Raw genomic sequence first — 17,205 nt, 5'->3', positions numbered from 1 at the left:
TGGTACAAGGTTGTAAATCCTTGAACACCTCAGGATCTGTTGATCCCACAGGATCCCCACCTACCTCCACTCACTTCTTCTCACCCCTCTTTCACACAATCCCATAAACACTCTTCCCCAAAACCCTTCACCAATCACCTCAATCTCTCTTCCCCATCACCTCTTCACCACTCACATCCATCCACTCTTCCCCATAAACCTACCTCATAAACTCCACCTACCTTCAAAATTTAAAATCAATTTCCCACCCAAACCCACCCTAAATGGCCGAACCTTAACCCCCCCCTCCCTTCCCTATATAAAGCCTTCCATTCTTTCTCATTTTCACACAACACAACCCTCTCTTCTCTTCTTGGCCGAAACACACCTCCCCCCTCTTCTCCATCTTTTCTTCTTCTTCTTCTTCATCTTTTCTTTCTTCTCTTGCTCGAGGGCGAGCAAAATTCTAAGTTTGGTGTGGTAAAAGCATAAGCTTTTTGTTTTTCCATTACCATTGATGGCACCTAAGACCGGAGAATCCTCTAGAAAAGGGAAAAGGAAGACAAAAGAAATGAGTATCCGGAGATCCGACATGAAATTCAAAGAAGAGGTTGGGAAGTTCTAACAAACCCCATCCAACAAGTCGGCATCCTAATGGTTCAAGAGTTCTATGCTAATGCATGGATCACTAGGAACCATGATCAAAGTAAGAACCCGAACCCAAAGAATTATCTCACCATGGTTCGGGGGAAATACTTAGATTTTAGTCCGGAAAATGTGAGGTTGGCGTTCAACTTGCCAAACATGGAAGAGAACGCACGCCCCTACACAAGGAGAGTCAACTTTGATCAAAGGTTGGACCAAGTCCTGATGGACATATGTGTAGAAGGAGCTCAATGGAAGATTGACTCAAAAGGCAAACCGGTTCAACTAAGAAGACTGGACCTTAAGCCTGTAGCTAGAGGATGGTTGGAGTTCATTCAATGCTCAATCATTCCCACTAGCAACCGGTCTGAAGTTACTATAGACCGGGCCATCATGATCCATAGCATCATGATTGGAGAAGAGGTGGAAGTTCATGAGATTATACCTCAAGAACTCTACAAGGTGGCTGACAAGTCCTCCACTATGGCAAGGTTAGCCTTTTCTCACCTCATTTGCCACCTATGCAATTCGGCTGGGATTGACATAGAGGGAGATATCCTCATTAAAGAGGACAAGCCCATCACTAAGAAAAAGATGGAGCAAGCAAGAGAGCCCATTCATGGAGCTCAAGAGGCGCATGAAGCTCATCACCATGAGATCCCGGAGATGCCTCAAATGCATTTTCCTCCACAAAATTATTGGGAGCAAATCAACACCTCCCTAGGAGAACTATGCTCCAACATGGGACAATTAAGGGTGGAACATCAAGAGCACTCCACAATCCTTCATGAAATAAGAGAAGATCAAAAAGCAATGAGGGAAGAGCAACAAAGACAAGGAAGAGACATAGAAGAGCTCAAGGACATCATTGGTTCCTCAAGAAGGAAACGCCACCATCACTAAGGTGGATTCATTCCTTGTTCTTATTTCTTCTGTTTTTCGTTTTTCTCTATGTTAAGTGCTTATCTATGTTTGAGTCTTCATTACATGATCATTAGTAGTAAGTAACTATGTCTTAAAGTTATGAATGTCCTATGAATCCATCACCTCTCTTAAAAAAATTGTTTTAATTCAAAAGAACAAGAAGTACATGAGTTTTGAATTTATCCTTGAACTTAGTTTAATTATTTTGATGTGGTGACAATGCTTCTTGTTTTCTGAATGTATGCTTGAACAGTGCATATATCTTTTGAAGTTGTTGTTTAAGAATGTTAAATATGTTGGCTCTTGAAAGAATGATGACTAGGAAACATGTTATTTGATAATCTAAAAAATCATAAAAATGATTCTTGAAGCAAGAAAAAGAAGCAAAGAACAAAGCTTGCAGAAAAAAAAAAGAAAAAAAATAGGCGAAAAAAATAGAAAGAAAGAGAAAAAGCAAGCAGAAAAAGCCAAAAGCTCTTAAAACCAAGAGGCAAGAGCAAAAAGCGAATAACCCTTAAAACCAAAAGGCAAGGGCAAATAAAGAGGATCCCAAGGCTTTGAGCATCAGTGGATAGGAGGGACTAAAGGAATAAAATCCTGGTCTAAGCGGCTAAACCGAGCTGTCCCTAACCATGTGCTTGTGGCGTGTAGGTGTCAAGTGAAAACTTGAGACTGAGCGGTTAAAGTCAAGGTCCAAAGCAAAAAAGAGTGTGCTTAAGAACCCTGGACACCTCTAATTGGGGACTTTAGCAAAGCTGAGTCACAATCTGAAAAGGTTCACCCAATTATGTGTCTGTGGCATTTATGTATCCGGTGGTAATACTGGAAAACAAACTGCTTAGGGCCACGGCCAAGACTCATAAAATAGCTGTGTTCAAGAATCATCATACTGAACTAGGAGAGTCAATAACACTATCTAAACTCTGACTTCCTATAGAAGCCAATCATTCTGAACCTCAATGGATAAAGTGAGATGCCAGAACTATTCAAGAGGCAAAAAACTATAAGTCCCGCTCATTCGATTGGAGCTATGTTTCATTGATAGTTTGGAATTTATAGTATATTCTCTTCTTTTTATCCTATTTGATTTTCAGTTGCTTGGGGACAAGCAACAATTTAAGTTTGGTGTTGTGATGAACGGATAATTTATACGCTATTTGGCATTGTTTTTAGTATATTTTTAGTAGGATCTAGTTACTTTTAGGGATGTTTTCATTAGTTTTTATGTTAAATTCACATTTCTAGACTTTACTATGAGTTTGTGTATTTTTCTGTGATTTCAGGTATTTTCTGGCTGAAATTGAGGGACTCGAGCAAAAATCAGATTCAGAGGTTGAAGAAGGACTGCTGATGTTGTTGGATTCTGATCTCCCTGCACTCAAAATGGATTTTCTGGAGCTACAAAACTTAAAATGGCGCGCTTCTAATTGCGTTGGAAAGTAGACATCCAGGGCTTTCCAACAATGTATAATAGTCTATACTTTGGCTGAGTTTAGATGACGTAAAAGGGCGTTGAACGCCAGTTCTATGCTGCTGTCTGGAGTTAAACGCCAGAAACAAGTCACAAACCAGAGTTGAACGCCAGAAATACGTTACCACCTGGCGTTCAACTCCAGAAAGAGCCTCTGCACGTGTAACATTCAAGCTCAGCCCAAGCACACACCAAGTGGACCCCGGAAGTGGATTTATGCATCAATTACTTACTTCTGTAAACCCTAGTAGCTAGTTTATTATAAATAGGACTTTTTACTATTGTATTAGACATCCTGAGTTTTATCTTTGAATCCTGGATTGTATTCTGATCCTGTGATCACATTTTAGGGGGCTGGCCATTCGGCCATGCCTGGACCTTTCACTTATGTATTTTTAACGGTAGAGTTTCTACACTCCATAGATTAAGGTGTGGAGCTCTGCTGTTCCTCAAAGATTAATGCAAAGTACTACTTTTTTCTATTCAATTCATCTTATTTCGCTTCTAAGATATTCATTCGCACTTCAACCTGAATGTGATGAACGTGACAATCATCATGATTCCTTATGAACGCGTGCCTGACAACCACTTCCGTTCTACCTTAGATTGAATGAGTGTCTCTTAGATCTCTTAATCGGAATCTTCGTGGTGTAAGCTAGAATGATGGCGGCATTCAAGAGAATCCGGAAAGTCTAAACCTTGTCTGTGGTATTCCGAGTAGGATTCAATGATTGAATGACTGTGACGAGCTTCAAACTCGCGAGTGCTGGGCGTAGTGACAGATGCAAAAGGAGGGTGAATCCTATTCCAGCATGATCGGGAACCTCAGATGATTAGCCGTGCCGTGACAGGGCATCTTGGACCATTTTCACAAGAGGAGGGGATGTAGCCACTGACAACGGTGATGCCCTTGCATAAAGCCAGCCATAGAAAGGAGTAAGACTGATTGGATGAAGACAGCAGGAAAGCGGAGGTTCAGAGGAACGATTGCATCTCCATACGCTTATCTGAAATTCTCACCAATGATTTACATAAGTATTTCTATCCTTCTTTTATTATTAAATTTCGAAAACTATATAACTATTTTATATCCGCCTGACTGAGATTTACAAGGTGACCATAGCTTGCTTCATAACAACAATCTCCATGGGATTCGACCCTTACTCACGTAAGGTATTACTTGGACGACCCAGTGCACTTGCTGGTTAGTTATGCGAAGTTGTGAAGATATGTTTAGACCATGGTTCTGTGCATCCATTTTTGGTGCCATTACCAGGGAATCAATTTCGAATAATAATTCACAACCTGAGTAACAATTTCGCATACCAATGTAGGAGCCTAAGACTCTCCTTTCTTGCCCAATATGATTGCCAGCATCTACTCCAACATGGTTTTGCACCTCTTCCTCCATAGTAGCTCCCAGATCTTCCTCCACTACTTCCTCTCGGACTATTCCTTTGCCTCTTGCTTTCCTCCTTAATCACAGAAAGGTCCTCTCAGGTTTACTATCAAAAGAGGATGAGGTTTCTCCTCTCCTACCTGTCATACATTCAATAAACAGCAGACAGAGGACAAGTGAAGAAATCACTCCTTGTTAAGACTGGTAGCTAGTTTGGTTGGTCCAATTAATCAAACAGTTAATAAAGCAGTAAGAAAAATGGAAGTATGAACAATGAATAGCAAAAATGATCAAAGTAAAAGTAAAATAAAATAGAAACAAAGAAAATTAAAGAACTGAAAAAGAATTAACAAGGTAATTAAAGTGCTTAATCTAGCTACCCATCAATTTAATCATTGTCAAATTCAAACCAATCCCCGTCAACGGTGCCATAAAACTTGATGACCGAAATTCACTCCCCGTATGAAATTAATGAATCCGTTCTTTTGGCAAGCGCACCAAAAATATTGTCAAGTAATAACCCACTAGGAGCGGGATCGTATCCACAGAGATTGGTAGATTTGAGCAATTTTAATCAATGGGTGAATTAGTCAAGTGGAGCAAAATAGATGGTGATTGCAGAATTGTAAATGGTCAGAAATATAAATGACTCAAAAGTAAAGATAAGCAATAAAGTGCAGGAAAGGAAATGGCAATAATGTAAAGTGCAGAAACATAAATGACTTAATTGTGAATGGGAATGGGGAATAACAAAATGTAAAGAAAGCTACAAAGAATGTGGAAGATAAGAATAAGGGGAATTCATTGAGATCAGGAGATATTGTTCTTTTTGGATTAAATCTAACTCATCTCATCTTCAATCATGCAACTCATTGACCTCTTGGCAATCATGATTGATTGAACCCCAATCCCTTGGTGATTCAATCTCTCAGATCTTGATCAATAGCCAATTCCTTGGTCTAATTGCTCATGAAGAGAGATATGCTTGATCCCTGATTATACCACACATCCTCATAGATCCAAGTAGAGGGTGGATTATATGTCACCATATCCAATCACCAAAACCCAGATTCTACTCAAGTGTGAGAAGGGATTTCTAGCATGGTTTCATGTTTCCTTTTCCAAGGTTCCTATGAAACCCATTTTGCATTCAACTCTTTCCCAAGATGATTGAACACTAACATTAAAATGAAATTCCTTCTAGCAAATCAAAGAAAAGATGAAGAGAAGAAGAAATTCACTATCATTAATCCATCAAGTACAACAGAGCTCCATCTCTCAATGAGAGGGAATTTAGCTACTCATAGTTCAAGAGAAAAGTACAAGAGATGAAAGAAGATGATGTGAAAAGTAAATCTAACTATATGTTAACAAAACTATTACTCAACAACCCCTTCTCAGTACTTTCAGCGGTTATTTATACTACTCCTAGCACTAGAATAAAGAAAATACAAAAGAGAAAAGAAAAATACAATTTGGAGGGAAAAGAAAACTCAATAAACGTGACCTTCCCGCATGGCGTGTGACTGGCGTTTAAGTGACGTGCCACACCCAGCCTTTCAATTTGGCTTGGCGCGCCACGCCCAGCTTTTCAAGTGGCACGCCTCATGTTTTGGTGCCCCTGGCGTGCCACGCCTTCGAACCCAAGTGGCACGCCCAGGGTCTTTTTAAGCCTTGGTTAGCCTGGCGTGCCACACCTTCGAGCCTAAGTGGCACGTCCAAGCCTCTTCCTTCTTCTTCTCCTCTCTGGAAAGTTGAACTAGCATGGCACACCCAGGGTCTGGCGCGCCACGCCCATTTTGTGTGCTTGGTTCATCTTTCTAGACAATTGAACTAGCGTGGCACGTACAGGGTCTGGCGTGCCACGCCTTCGACACCAAGTGGCACGCCCAAGTACTTAGACCTTTAACTTCTCTGAAAATTTGTACTGGCATGCCACACTTTGATGCTCAAGTGGCACGCCCACCTTAAGGTGGCTCCTTTAAGCTTGGCGTACCACGTCTGGGTCTTCAGGTGGCACGCCCAAGTGATGGTTTGGAGATGGCATGCCACGCCTTCGATACCAAGTGGCACGCCCAAGTGATTGTCCCTTCTGGATTGATGAAATGGCAAGCCACGCCCAATGGTTCAAGTGGCACACCCATAGTGTGTGATGGACTTGGCGTGCCATGCCCAGTTTGGGGTGACACGCCCAGCTTGGCGTGCCACGCCCCTCTTGTGGCCTTCAGCATTGCTCTCTGAAAAACTATACTAGCATGCCACGCCCAGCTCCTGGCATGCCACGCCCATGTAAAAGCTTTGAGGATCCTTTTTGGAAAACATAACTTGCGTGCCACGCCCATATACTTTCATGGCGTTTGTTCTAAGTGGCATGCCAGTTTCACACGCCCAGCTGTATTTTATTGTTTTCTTCCCTTTTTGTTGCTCTTTTCACCTAAAATTCAGTACAAACCCATTTCAAAGCAATGTACCATAATATTCATCAATTAGTTCATGAATTGCAATGATTGAATGAGATTATGCTCTTTTATGGTCTTTTTTGGATAAGAAAAAAGGGTAAATGATGCAAGTCATCAAACAGCAAATAGGTTCATAATTACAATAATTTTAACAATAAAAACATCAAATTACCTCGACAGACTTCAAAACTTCTTCGATCGTTTTCACAACAGTCGTGCCATTGTTGAGCTCATCAGTCCCAGCCCATGAACTTTGCGTCGACTAATGGCTAATCCTCACTGAAGTTAACTCAGAACCGCTGAGTAGGCTGCAACTCACGTGTTAATGGTTAGACAACACTGTTATATGACCACAAAACATTCAACTTCTTTTCAAAATGTACTCAACATTTTCTAAAGGACATAACTTCTTTTAGTTCTGGGTTGACATGGACCTTGGACAGTTCAAAGTGGCTCTGCATTGAATTTTTTCCATTCCATCTGGTTGCTTTAAAATATTAGAGTACCACAATAAGCGGTTCAAGTCGATCATCATCAAGGTGGGGGAGTATCTGGTCAACCGTTTCGCCAAAGAGAGTACAACTTATCCTGTTCTTCCTGTTATCAGCCCCAGCAATTCAATCTTACTATATAAATAAGAAAATTGAATAAACAACAGATATCTCTTAATAAAAACACATAAATAAACACTTACTCCAAGTCTTCCACAATAATAACCAAGCGCTTAGTCTCTATTCCCTTGCTAGTTACTAATTCTCTTGGATCTTCCTTTCTAAAAACTTCTCCAATTATATCTACAAAACAATAAGAAACACACTTTTAGGTATGGCTTTCCAAGTGGTTATAAATTTTCTGAACATCTATATATCATTACACATAGTCTTAGACTCACCAAACAGTTCAAGATCCTCTACTTTCTCGACTGTATGCACCTCTGCAAGGTTCCAAAATCGAAATGCTTCCAAAGGAAAAGTTGGATTCTCTATATGTTCAACCCTTGTTCTATATGAAAGCACAAGTACCCAGCTACTAAAACCATTTTTTTCCTTGGTCATGTTGTCAACAACTATGAAGTTACTCATAGTATACATGTGGAACTCAAGAATAACACTAATGTATTTCTTTGCCAGTGATCTTGGTATGGTTGGATAAATCCTGCCACCCTATGACAATGAAGTGAATACTTAAAGAGTGAGTATATCCTTAACATGTTTAAGTCATAACAATGACATATAAAGCACAATTATATTTTGTAAAAAATGCTCCTACCTGTTTATCTTGAAGAACCATTTCAATGGAGCCAATCTTGTTGACATTTAACTTGTTCGGAGTTGTTGGTGTGGGAAATCGTGTTTCACACTTTTCACAACTTCACACAACTAACCAGCAAGTGCACTAGGTCGTCCAAGTAATACCTTACGTGAGTAAAAGTCGATCCCACGGAGATTGTTGGCTTGAAGCAAGCTATGGTCATCTTGTAAATCTCAGTCAGGCAGATTCAAATGGTTATGAGGTTTTGATAATTAAAAGATAAATAAAACATAAAATAAGATAAAGATACTTATGTGATTCATTGGTGGGAATTTCAGATAAGCGTTTGGAGATGCTTTGTTGCTTCTGAGCCTCTGCTTTCCTACTGCCTTCCTCCAATCATGCGTGCTCCCTTCCATGGCAAGCTGTAAGATCCTCTCAGTTAAAATGGTCCTCTACGATTTTTGCACGGCTAATCAACTGTCGGATTTCTCGTCTCGGATGAAAAATACCAGGCACAGCTACCGCATGGCTAATCATCTGTCGGATCCCACTAGCATCGGAATAGGATCCATTGATCTTTTTGCACACTTTCACTGCGCCCAACATTCGCAGGTTTGAAGCTCATCACAGTCATCCCTTCCCGGATCCTACTCGGAATACCACAGACAAGGTTTAGACTTTCCGGATCCCAGAAATGCTGCCAATGATTCTAGCCTATACCACGAAGATACTAATCTCGCAGACTCGGTCCGTGTATTAGATATCTAAGAGAATATACTTCAGCTGTCATCCAATGACTACGTTGAACATCATGTAGACCGCTTTATGGTTGTCAGGCACGCAGATCTTGGCTAAGCGAGTAACAAATATTGGGTGATTGTCACGGGACACCATTTCATTCTGACTTAACTGAATTAAGTACGAGAGTATATCTTGGAGAAGAAGTAGGCATGAATTGAAAGAAAAACAATAGTACTTGTATTAATTCATGAAGAACAACAGAGCTCCACACCTTAATCTATAGGGTGTAGAAACTCCACCATTAAAAATACGTAAGTGAAAAAGGTCTAGGCATGGCCGAATGACCAGCCTCCCCAAATGTGAACAGTGGTCAAAAGATGATAAAGTTTGTAAAGAATTCATATCAAATAAATCTCTAAAAGTAGTTTTTATACTAAACTAGTAACTTCGGTTTACAGAAAAAATGAGTAACTAAGTGCAGATAGTGCAGAAATTCACTTCCAGGGGCCTATTTGGTGTGTGCTTTGGCTGAGCATTGAAGCTTTCACGTGCATAGGCTGTTCCTGGAGTTAAACGCCAGCTTGGGTGCCAGTTTGGGCGTTTAACTCCAATTCTGGTGCCAGTTTGGGCGTTTTACGCCAGGAACTTTTAGGCTGGTTTTGGACGCCAGTTTGGGCCATCAAATCTCGAGAAAAGTATAGACTATTATATATTGCTGGAAAGCCCAAGATGTCTACTTTCCAAGGCAATTGAGAGCACGCCAATTGAGCTTCTGTAATTCCAGAAAATCCACTTCGAGTGCATGAGGGTCAGAATCCAACAGCATCTGTAGTCCTTTTTCAGCCTCTGAATCAGATTTTTGCCAGGTCCCTCAATTTCAGCCAGAAAATACCTGAAATTACAAAAAACACACAAACTCATAGTAAAGTCCAGAAATGTGATTTTTGAATAAAAACTAATAAAGATATAATAAAAAGTAACTAAAACATACTAAAAACTATGTAAAAATAATGCCAAAAAGGGTATAAATTATCCGCTCATCACAACACCAAACTTAAATTGTTGCTTGTCCCCAAGCAACTAAAAATAAAATAGGATAAAAAGAAGAGAAAATACAATAAATCTCAAAAATATCAATGAATATTAGCTTCAATTAGATGAGCGGGACTTGTAGCCTTTTTGCTTCTGAACAGTTTTGGCATCTCACTTTATCCTTTGAAGTTCAGAATGATTGGCATCCATAGGAACTCAGAATTCAGATAGTGTTATTGATTCTCCTAGTTCAGTATGTTGATTCTTGAACACAGCTACTTTATGAGTCTTGGCCGTGACCCTAAGCATTTTGTTTTTCAGTATTACCACCAGATACATAAATGCCACAGACACATAACTGGGTGAACCTTTTCAGATTGTGACTCAGCTTTGCTAGAGTCCCAGTTAGAGGTGCCCAGAGCTCTTAAGCACACTCTTTTTGCTTTGGACCACGACTTTAACCGGTCAGTCTCAAGCTTTTCACTTGACACCTTCACGCCACAAGCACATGGTTAGGGATAGCTTGATTTAGCCGCTTAGGCCATGATTTTATTCCTTTGGGCCCTCCTATCCATTAATGCTCAGCCTTGGATCCTTTTTACCCTTGCCTTTTGGTTTAAAGGGCTACTGGCTTTTTCTGCTTGCTTTTTCTTTTTCTTTCTTTTTTTCTTATTTTTTTCGCATATATTTTTTTTTCGCAAGCTTTGCGTTTTTCACTGCTTTTTCTTGCTTCAAGAATCAATTTTATGATTTTTTAGATTATCAATAACATTTCTCCTTTTTCTTTATTCTTTCAAGAGCCAAAAATTTTAACATTCATAAACAACAATATAAAAAATATGCACTGTTCAAGCATTCATTCAGAAAACAAAAAGTATTGCCACCACATCAAAATAATTAAACTAATTTCAAGATAGAATTCAAAATCCATGTACCTCTTATTCTTTTGCAAATAAAAGCATTTTTCATTTAAGAAAGGTGATGGATTCATAGGACATTCATAACTTTAAGACATAGACACTAGACACTAATGATAATGTAATAAAGACAAAAACATAGACAAAACAATAAGCATAGAATTCGAAAAACAGAAAAATAAGAACAAGAAAATTAAATAACGGGTCCACCTTAGTGATGGCGGCTAGTTCTTTCTCTTGAAGGTCTTATGGAGTGCTTGAGCTCCTCTATGTCTCTTCCTTGCCTTTGTTGCTCCTCCCTCATGGCCTTTTGGTCCTCTCTGATTTCATTGAGAATAATGGAGTGCTCTTGGTGCTCCATCCTTAGTTGCCCCATGCTGGAACTCAATTCTCCTAAGGAGGTGTTGGTTTGCTCCCAATAGTTTTGTGGAGGAAAGTGTATCCCTTGAGGAATCTCAGGGATTTCTTGATGAGGAATTTCCTCATGCTCTTGTTGAGGTCCATGAGTGGGCTCTCTTGTTTACTAAATCGTCTTCTTAGTGACGGGCTTGTCCTCATCAATGAGGATGTCTTCCTCTATGACAATTCCAACTGAATTGCATAGGTTATAGATGAGATGAAGGAAGGCTAATCTTGCCAAAGTAGAGGGCTTGTCCGCCACCTTGTAGAGTTCTAGAGGTATGATCTCATGAACTTCTACTTCTTCTCCATTCATGAAGCTATGGATCATGATAGCCCGATCTATTGTAACTTCAGACCGAATGCTAGTAGGAATGATAGAGCGTTGAATAAACTCCAACCATCCCCTAGCCACGGGTTTGAGGTCAAGCCTTCTTTGTTGAACCGGCTTGCCTCTTGAGTCTCTCTTCCATTAAGCTCCTTCTACACAGATGTCCATGAGGACTTAGTCCAACCTTTGATCAAATTTGACCCTTCTAGTGAAAGGATGAAGATCTCCTCTCATCATTGGCAAGTTAAATGCCAACCTCACATTTTTTGGACTGAAATCCAAGTAATTCCCCCGAACCATTGTGAGCCAATTCTTTGGGTTCGGGTTCATACTTTGATCATGGTTGTTAGTGATCCATGCATTGGCATAGAACTCTTGAACCATTAAGATTCTGACTTGTTGGATTGGGTTGGTAAGAGTTTCCCAACCTCTTCTTCGAATCTCACGTCAGATCTCCAGATATTCACTCTTCTTGAGCATGAAGGGGACCTCGGGGATCACCTTTTTCTTGGCCACAACTTTATAGAAGTGGTCTTGATGGACCTTTGAGATGAATCTCTCCATCTCTCATGACTTGGAGGTAGAAGCAATTGCCTTCCCTTTCCTCTTTCTAGAGGTTTCTCCGGCCTTAGGTTCCATTGATGGTTATGGAAAAACAAAAAGAAGAGCTTTCCCACACCAAACTTAGAAGTTTTGCTCGTCTTCGAGAAAAAGAAGAAAGAAAGGAGTAGAAGAAGAAGAAATGGAGGAGATGGAGGGTAGTGTTGGTTTCGGCCAAGGGGGGAAAGAATTATTTGTGATGTGTGAAAGTGAAGGTAGTGAGGAGGGGTATTTATAGGGTAGGAGAGAGAGAGAGAGAGAGAGAGAGAGAGAGAGAGAGAGAGAGAAAGGGAATTCGGTCATGAAGGGGTGGGTTTGGGAGGAAAATGGTTTGAATTTGAATGATGAGGTAGGTGGGATTTTATGATGGATGGATGTGAGTGGTGAAGAGAATATGGGGAAGAGGGTACAATTTGATAGGTGAAGGGTATTTGGGGAAGAGTGTTATAGAAAGGTGTGAAGAGGAGAGAAGAAGAGGTGGGGTAGGTGGGGATCCTGTGGGATCCACAGATCTTGAGGTGTCAAGGAATTCTGCTCCCTGCACCATTCTGGCGTTTAAACGCCCTCTGTGTGCCAATTATGGCGTTAAACGCCAACTCTGCTACCTTTCCTGGTGTTAAACGCCAGTCTGCTGCCCCTTTCTGGCGTTTAACGCCAGCCAGACACCCTTTTCTGGCGTTAAATGCCAGTCTGTCTGCCGTTTCTGGCATTTAACTTCAGCCAGACGCCAGACACCCTTTTCTGATGTTAAGCGCCTAGAGTGCTGCCCATTCTGGTGTTTAACACCCAGAATGCTGCCAGGCCGGGCGTTAAACGCCCATTCTGATATCCTTACTGGCGTTTAAACACCAGTAAGCCTGTCCTCTAGGGTGTGCTATTTTTTATTTTGCTTTAATTCTGCAGTTGTTTTTATGACTTCACATGATCATCAACCTAAAGAAAACATAAAATGACAATGGAATATAAATAAATTTAATTAAATAACATTAGGTTGCCTCCCAACAAGCGCTTCTTTAATGTCAATAGCTTGACAGTGAGCTCTTAGAGAGCTTCACAGAGATTCAGAGCTTGATGGTGGCCTTCCAACACCAAACTTAGAAGTTGAGTGTGGGGGCTCTGCTTGACTCTATATTGAGAGAAACCTTTCATGCTTCCTCTCCATGGTTACAGAAGAAGATCCTTGAGCCTGAAACACAAGGTAGTCCTCATTCAATTTAAGGACTAACTCTCCTCTGTCCACATCAATCACAGCTCATGCTGTGGCTAGGAAGGGTCTTTCAAGGATGATGGATTCATCCTCTTCCTTTCCAGTGTCTAGGATTATGAAATCAGCAGGGATGTAAAAGCCTTCAACCTTCACTAAGACATCCTCTACAAGTCCATAAGCCTGTTTCCTTGAATTATCTGCCATCTCTAGTGAGATTCTTACAGCTTGTACCTCAAAGATCCCTAGTTTCTCCATTACAGAGAGTGGCATGAGGTTTATACTTGAACCAAGATCACACAGAGCCTTTTTAAAGATCATGGTGCCTATAATGTAAGGTATTAAGAACTTTTCAGGATCCGGTTTCTTCTGAGGTAATTTCCGTTGAACCAAGGTATTCAGTTTATTGATGAGCAATGGAGGTTCATCCTCCCAAGTCTCATTACCAAATAACATGGCATTCAGTTTCATGATTACTCCTAGATATTGAGCAACTTGCTCTTCAATAATATCTTCATCCTCTTCAGAGGAAGAATACTCATCAGAGCTCATGAATGGCAACAATAAGTTTAATGGAATCTCTATGGTCTCTATATGAGCCTCAGATTCCTTTGGTTCCTCAATGGGGAACTCCTTAGGGGTCAGTGGACGTCTATTGAGGTCTTCCTCATTGGAAATCAATGCCTTTCCCTCCTCTATAGGTTCAGCCATGTTGGTTATATTGATGGCCTTGCACTCTTTTTTTGGATTCTCTTCTGTATTGCTTGGGAGAGTACTAGGAGGGATTTCAGTAACTCTTTTACTCAGTTGACCCACTTGTGCCTCCAAATTTTTAATAGAGGACCTTGTTTCAGTCATGAAATTGAGAGTGGTCTTAGATAGATCAGAGACTATGGTTGCTAAGTCAGAGAGGCTCTGCTTAGAATTCTCTGTCTGTTGCTCAGAAGATGATGGAAAAGGCTTGCTATTGCCAAACCCATTTCTCCCACCATTATTATTATTGAAGCCTTCATTAGGCTTTTTGATAAACCCATATTTTATGATATATTTTGTGCTTAGTTTGAGTGATTTATTCAATCCTTCACCCACTTATTCATATTAATTGCATAGTTTTACTTTCCCTTCCTCATTATGTGATGTATGTGAAAAACATGTTTCCTATGCTTTAAAACTAATTATTTTAATTACCTTTAATTCCATTCGATGCCGTGACTAGTGTGTTGAGTAGTTTCAGATCTTCTAAGGCAGAAATGACTTAAAGGATGGAAAAGAAACATACAAAAATGGAAGGAAAGCACAAAACGGAGTTTCTAAAGAAACTGGCATCCACGCGATCGCATGGGCGACGCAGACGCATGCGAAGCGCGAATCAACAGCGACGCGGCTGCATGACTGACACGACCGCGCACCTTAAGCAAGACAGATATGACGCGGCCGCATGACTGACACGACCGCGTGACAAGAAAAGCTCCGAATGACGCGACCGTGTGACCCACGCGGACGCGTGACAGAGGCCACGCACCAGAAATTGTAGAAAACGCTCCCAGCGATTTCTGAAGCCCTTTTTGGCCCAAATCCAAGTCCAGAAGGCATAGACCAGAGGTTATAAAATGAGGGAATGCATCCATTCAGAGAGAGACAACTTTAGTTTTAGTTTTCATGAGTTAGATTTAGTTTGGAGAGAGGTTCTCTCCTCTCTCTTAGGATTAGGATTTAGGATTTCTCTGAATTCAGAAGTAACTCTCGATCCCAGGTTTAATGTTCCTTTACTTCAAGCTTCTCTTTTACTTTTATTCACTACTTTAGTTGATTATTTACTTTTGCAATTTAATTTATGAATTCTTCCATGTTACAGATTATTATTTTGGATTAATGTTATTTGAGGTATTTCAGTTAATATTGCTTTCTTTTATTTATTAGTTACAATTATTCCCAATCTGAAGACATTCTTATTCCAGTAGATTTACTTTTCTCCTTTTGGTTTTGGTTAAGAAATCAGTAACTCAGGAGTTATCAAACTCAAACATGGTTGATAATTGTTATCTTTGTTAATTGAATTGAGCTTCAAGAATTCCAATCTTTTCTTAGAAAATAAAATAGGATCCGAAGATCAATCCAATTAATCCCTTGACCTTCCTTTATCTTAGTAAAGGCTAACAAAGCGGAATTAAGATTCAATTCTCATCATCATTGATAAGGATAGCCAGGATAGGACCTCTAGTTTCTCATACCTTGCCAAAAGTTTATTTACATTCATTTATTTATTTTACTTGCCATTTAAATTGCTTGTTCTTCATTTACTTTATTCGCTAATTAAACTATTCACTCCTCATTCTCAAAACCCCAATTTACAATCTCCATAACTAATAATAAGAACATACTTCCCTGCAGTTCCTTGAGAAGACGACCCAAGGTTTGAATACTTCGGTTATCAATTTATTTAGGGGTTTGTTACTTGTGAAAACCAAAATGTTTGTATGAAAGGACTTTTGAAGGTTTAGAAACTATACTTGCAACGAGGATTTATCCGTAAATTTCTAGACCACGCAAAAGTTCCTCTCATCACTTTTGCTGATCCTTCCATGAGAAATTAGGATGATTCCTCCATGAAGGATTATAGGTGTTTCCATAGGATTCTCCCATGTAATTCACCTCTTCCATTGCAGAATTCTCAGGGTCATAAGCTTCTTCTTCAGAGGAAGCTTCTTTAGTACTGCTGGATGCAGCTTGCATTCCAGTCAGACTGTGAGAAATTATATTGACTTGCTGAGTCAATATTTTATTCTGAGCCAATATGGCATTCAGAGTATCAATCTCAAGAACTCCTTTCTTCTGAGTCATCCCATTATTCACAGGATTTCTTTCAGAAGTGTACATGAACTGGTTATTTGCAACCATCTCAATGAGTTCCTGGGCTTCTGTAGGCGTTTTCTTCAGATGAGGGGATCCACCAGCAGAGTGGTCCAATGACATCTTGGACAATTCAGACAGACCATCATAGAATATACACAGGATGCTCCATTCTGAAAGCATGTCAGAAGGACACCTTCTGATCAATTGCTTGTATCTTTCCCAAGCTTCATAGAGGGATTCACCTTCCTTCTGTCTGAAGGTTTGGACTTCCACTCTAAGCTTGCTCAACTTTTGAGGTGGAAAGAATTTTGCCAAGAATGCATTGACCAAATTTTCCCAAGAGTTCAGGATTTCTTTAGGTTGTGAGTCCAAACATATCCTAGCTCTGTCTCTTACAGCTAAAGGGAAAAGCATAAGTCTGTAGACCTCATGATTAACCCCAATGGTCTTGATAGTGTCACAGATTTGCAAGAATTCAGCTAAGAACTGATGAGAATCTTCCAATGGAAGTCCATGAAACTTGCAATTCTGCTGCATTAGAGAAACTAATTGAGGCTTAAGCTCAAAGTTGTTTGCTCCAATTGCAGGAATTGAGATGCTTCTTCCATAGAAGTCAGAAGTGGGTGCAGTAAAGTCACCAAGCATCTTCCTTGCATCTTCACCATTGTTGTTATTTTTGGCTGCCATAACTTCTTCTTTTTCGAAAATTTCTGTAAGGTCCTCTCCAGAGTGTTGTGCTTTAGCTTCTCTTAGCTTCCTCTTCAGAGTCCTTTCAGGTTCAGGATCAGCTTCAACAAGAATGTTCTTATCCTTGTTCCTGCTCATATGAAAAAGAAGAGAACAGAAAAGAAGAGGAATCTTGTATGTCACAGTATAGAGATTCCTTTATGTGAGTAGAAGGATGGAAGAATAGAAGAATGAGGAAGAGAGAAAATAAAGAGAATTCGAACACAGAGAGAGGGACAGGGTTCGAATTTTAAGAAGAAGAGAAGTGTTA

The 17,205-nt window shown here is 40.1% G+C and overlaps 1 non-coding gene across 1 annotated transcript; it reads left to right on the top strand.

Moving 5' to 3' along the window:
• The first annotated feature begins 16,382 nt into the window (after positions 1–16,382).
• On the top strand, positions 16,383–16,490 carry LOC112781176 (small nucleolar RNA R71). The gene has a single exon (XR_003191969.1). It is a non-coding gene; the product is annotated as a small nucleolar RNA R71 (small nucleolar RNA).
• The last annotated feature ends 715 nt before the right edge of the window (positions 16,491–17,205 follow it).

The sequence above is a fragment of the Arachis hypogaea genome, chromosome 19 (assembly GCF_003086295.3).
Source record: "Arachis hypogaea cultivar Tifrunner chromosome 19, arahy.Tifrunner.gnm2.J5K5, whole genome shotgun sequence".
Lineage (NCBI taxonomy): Eukaryota > Viridiplantae > Streptophyta > Magnoliopsida > Fabales > Fabaceae > Arachis > Arachis hypogaea.
The sequence above is the reverse complement of the archived record's forward strand: the minus strand, read 5'-3'. Positions and strand labels throughout refer to the sequence as shown.